Raw genomic sequence first — 4,812 nt, forward strand, 5'->3', positions numbered from 1 at the left:
CACACACACACACACACACACACACACACACACACACACTTTACCTCAGTATGACTCCATTAAAGTCAGGGAATGAAATTTTGGCCCCACTGAAGTCAAGGACTAAACTTCCATTGACTTCATTGAGAGCAAGATGTTACCTAGTACCTGGACCCCTTCCTAAAAACAGTGTCACAGAGTCAAGAAAAGATCCCCAGAAGTTTAACTGGAAATAAATGCAACTCTCATTTGGTTAGTTTTGAAATGCTCAGGCAGTTACAAAGAAGCACCTACAATATCAATGAAGTTGCCTTGTATATTTTTATTATACTTTTTGCATTGCTGATCCTATCCAAATTATAGTGAAACTAAACATTTGAATTTTGCTAGTGGCCTGGAGGCAACTCCAGGAGAAGTAAGCCCCTGATACTTAATTAGACGAAGAACCCACAAAATAGGAGAATTATGTTAAAACCTGCCCAGGAGACAGATAGTCTTGAGCCCTGCGTTTGGCTAATAATGTGAAGCTGGACAGTTGAAATCCCTTATAATTTTTATATCAGATTACATACTTGTGATTGTTCTCACATAGTCCATTTAACTAGTTTGCCAGTACTTAAGAGGGATAATAATAACAATTCTGCTAAGCTGTGAGCCTCATTGTAAGCTCTTTGGGACAGGGACCATGTCTTCAATTTGCTGGCAAAACTGCTAGCCAAGGGGGTTGCTGCCTGAAATTAGGGCCTGTAGGCATTACCATGATTGAAATACAGACAGACAGACAGACATGACAGAAACAATAATATAGTGTGAGTGTAGGACCCCATATTAATTATGCATAGTGTTAGAAAAAGTCTGTTGGTCTTTTCTGAGTTTGTTGTCTTTTCATTTCATTGCATGTACCTTTGCTCTTCTATGATGAGAAAAGATAACTACCCTTACCTATATTATCTCCTTTATGTCATACTAATTGTTGTATGGATCTGTACGGTAGAATCTTATTCATTTTCATTCTAAATAGTCTCAGACCTTCTTCTTATATGGAAGATCTTCCATATTTCTGAATATTTTTTCAGCCTGTTTTTTTGTTTTGTTTTGTTTTGGGGTTTTTTTCTTGAGGTAGATTAACCTGACCTAAACAGGTTATTCAATCTACAGGCATATAATTGAATTCTAAAATGACAGTAAGCTATTTTCATTATTATTTCCAGTGTAATTAGAAGCTTTCCCTCTCAATAATTACCTTTCTAATTGATTCATTCAGTGATGCCTTAATCCAATGTTTGTGACATTAGACATAAGAACGGAGTTGATATAGCATGACCCACATCACTGACATAAGAGGTCACTGGTTATGAAAGACAGCTTCCATTTCCACACCCCCATTCCGGAAAGTAGCAATAACAGGCAAGGACATAGAAGAAAAAACACAAAGGACAGTTTAACTGAGAGCTAGTAAAATGTATTTTGGAACCGTGTGCCTACTTATTCAGGAGCCATCAATTCTAATGAAACAAAGAATAAATCCCTGCCTTTCTCTTCTCTCATTCTGTCTGGCTTAATGCTGAGAGCTCCTCCAATCTTAGCTCCATGTGAGTTAACTTCACTGGAGTGGATCAGTGTAAAAAGTGGCTAGGAAGATGCGGGAGGCCAATGAGCCCTCAACCTACCTGCAATGGGGCAGGATGCAGGGTTCTGCTAGGTAGGTCCAGTCCTTCAGGAATCTTGGAGCAGGAGATAAGGGCTTTGATTTTAGATGATGTCCTTCAAGGCAACCTGTCAAGTGTTGTCCTGCCTCTGGTCTGTGCTGGCTGGGAGGGGAGCAATGGTGGCAAAAGTGGCCTCTAAGCACATTGGATTTCCAAAGAGATGGGTGCAGCTGGAGGTCCCAGGAGAGGCTGAACTCCCTGGAACCAGACGGGCAGCTGCTGGGATCTGCCTGCCATTGCCTCTGAACAATAAATCCAGTGCAGTGCTCTGGGCTTGCTCTGTGGTGTGTTCATGTCCAAGGAGCTCCCTGATGCTACCAGGTGAATGTGAGCACATGTTCTCTGCCTTAGATCGAGGCTGCAAAGTCACCCCGAGGCCTGGGAGGCAATATGCATGGTTTAGCACCATAAACCACCACTGTTGATGGCACTACAGTCAAATCCAGACAAGATCTTGCTCGGGTTTCCCTTGACTGGCAGTTTTGCTTGGGTAAATACTGCTGGGCTCTGAGTCAGTCCTGGAGGGCCACTGGCCATTTAACCCAGGCTGTGGACTGCAGTGATGCTGCCTAGCAAGCCCAGGGACTATCCAGATGGTGTGGTAGCAAGCACAAGCGACTATAGGAAAGTTTGTTTATGGACAAGTACATGGGTAAATGTTTCCTTAAGTGACTCTCGAGATGCAGCCCCATCTGCCCATGTCAGGTCTGGAGCAGGGGAGCAGTGACACTGAAAAAAAAGGTGAGCTGGACCCCATAGGTTACTAGGCAATACTGAAGGGCAAGAGGGGAACCAAGCCCAGCTTTCCCCTGGAAAGGGGCTCTGTGCACAGCAGTGCATCTTGTAGTCTTTCGGGGAAGCTTTCCCTTGTCCTGCCAGGGTAGAAAACAGCCCCCATCTCGTGACTACACCAGGCTGCCTCCCTGGAAAACAGCCACCTTTCAACTGCTGTTTCAAACCTTGCCTGATGCTACGCTGCCCTATTGTCTGTATCCCAGTCGAACCTCTGATCGGCCTAAGGTATCTGTGCCAGCTGGATTTATAGATCATATACATTTCTTTCAAGGGTTTCCCCCTACAGCGGTAGCCCAGCACCTGCAGTTAAGAGTCCTTAATTCTAACATAATGATAAATATCCTCTTGCTTTTTCACTGGGTCTCTCTCTCTCCTTTTAATCTTGAACTGTCATTATTTTATTGTGGCTTTTGGGGTAAATTGTAGCTACACTCATGAGTTCTTTTTAAGTCCCCCTTTTTCACTTTGCTAAGCTTTTTTTTTTTTAAAGGCCCATTTACGTTATGATTAAATGCTGTCTTGGATAAGCATAGCGAAAGTCGTTAATCTATATAGATCTTCAAAGAATCAATACATTCTGAACTTTTGTAGGATTTGTTACACTCCATTTTGTTACAGTAGGCGAGCTCCTCTCAGTCTGGGCACATGTGTTTCCCTCCCCCCGCCCCCCCAAGAATGAAAATAAAGTAAAAGGTCTTTCATGGTAAACAAAACCAGCTTATTCTCCACATAGAACACATGAATAGCTGGAAAAAAAAACTTACAATAAATGGTGCATTTTTTTCTCTGCTGGGTATAGCATTCAAGATCAGTCCAGTATTCAAGAAGCAGTCCATTTTTTGCTCAGCAAGAGAGTTTAGAAAAGAAGCGTGGGGTCTATTCAAGGATCTTTTCCCCCTTCACAATTGCTGGGCTTTATGAAACCTATCTTCCATGCCTTGTCAGAGTATTTCTGGGGCCCAATTAGTGCTTTGTTGCACGGCTTCTTTGCTGAATCTTTGAGCAGCAAGAAAAAGCTCTCTTGAGTCTCCCCTTATTTTGACTATTTCAGTCATTACTCAGTGTAATAATTAATATGACAACTGGACGCTGAAGTTTGTATAGAAACACCTCGGCTGCAGGAGAGAGCGTGCAGTGGGTGGTAACAAGCTACAGATCAGACCGAGAAGCCACACACACAAAAAAGAGAAAAGAATGAATGAAAAGAAAGCAAGAGAAGGAATAAAGATAAATAAATAGTTGGCACAACCCGAAGAAACATAAAACAGACTGGACAGAAAAAAAAGACAAGTATAGGAGGAGGGAGGAGGGGGCACCCATTGAAAGGTTAACTTATTTAGAAACAGTTTTCTGAATAAAACACTCTATGCATTTAGTTTCCAAAACTTTGTTCATTTTCTACACCAGGAGAGGCATTTCTTCTATAATATTTGCTAGGGATCATCATTTCCAGAGGGAGTTTTAGCTCTCTTCAAAGATGCAATGGAAGAGGCTTTAGTAGCAGATCCCTTTAGCTCTACAGAAAGAAATTGGCTGTTTTGGAGTTTTAAATCCTGCTGGCATTTAAACCTGTCTGGTCCAAACCAGGGAAGAGTCTGCTGGGGTGCCAGGCAGCAAGTTGCAGGAGTTTCCCTCTCCAAATCAGCATTGGGTACCTGCAGCTGGGGCGATAAGGGACTGCATGCTCCCAGGTAGACCAGTGATCTCTGTGCTAGAAATATTGCTGGCTATGGCCACAGCCCAACTTTAGAGGCATTTCTTGGCCTGCCAGATTTTCTTATACATAGATTAAAAAAAAACTGATCCAGTGTTTCTCACCCACTCTATTAGGGCATAATAAATAATTAGAGGTTTTAAGCATATTAGCTACAGCTCATGCTAATGAGCTACATCAGGTCTCATGCTAACCTGAAGTGACAGTTTGCATATAGGGCTGCGGAAAGGACTGGAAACCCCAACCTTAGCGGTTTCTTCCACCACTTACTCCCTCCCATTTGCTATTATGAAACACTGGGCCTGAGCTTTGGTGGTGAGGGGTGAACCCCCCCACCCTTTGATTTCTTAATCTCGGGGGTGTTCAGCTCCGATCCCCACGTTACAGTCCCGGGGGTGTCCGAGTCCCCGAGCCCTGCCGCTGGCATTGCAGAGCGGGGACCCGCAGCTCCGCACTTCGCGGGGAGGGCTCGGGCTGTCCCCATGGGGCACCGAGGCGCTGGGGCTGCCCCACGCCCTGGCTCCCCCCGCGAGGCTCTGCAGAGGGCAGGGGCAGGTTGCCCAAGTGGCGGAGGTCAGTCGTGTGGCTCCATTGTGCGGCCACGTGCCCCGTGTC

Source organism: Gavialis gangeticus, unplaced genomic scaffold, assembly GCF_001723915.1.
Source record: "Gavialis gangeticus isolate Ggan-Ray unplaced genomic scaffold, GavGan_comp1, whole genome shotgun sequence".
Lineage (NCBI taxonomy): Eukaryota > Metazoa > Chordata > Crocodylia > Gavialidae > Gavialis > Gavialis gangeticus.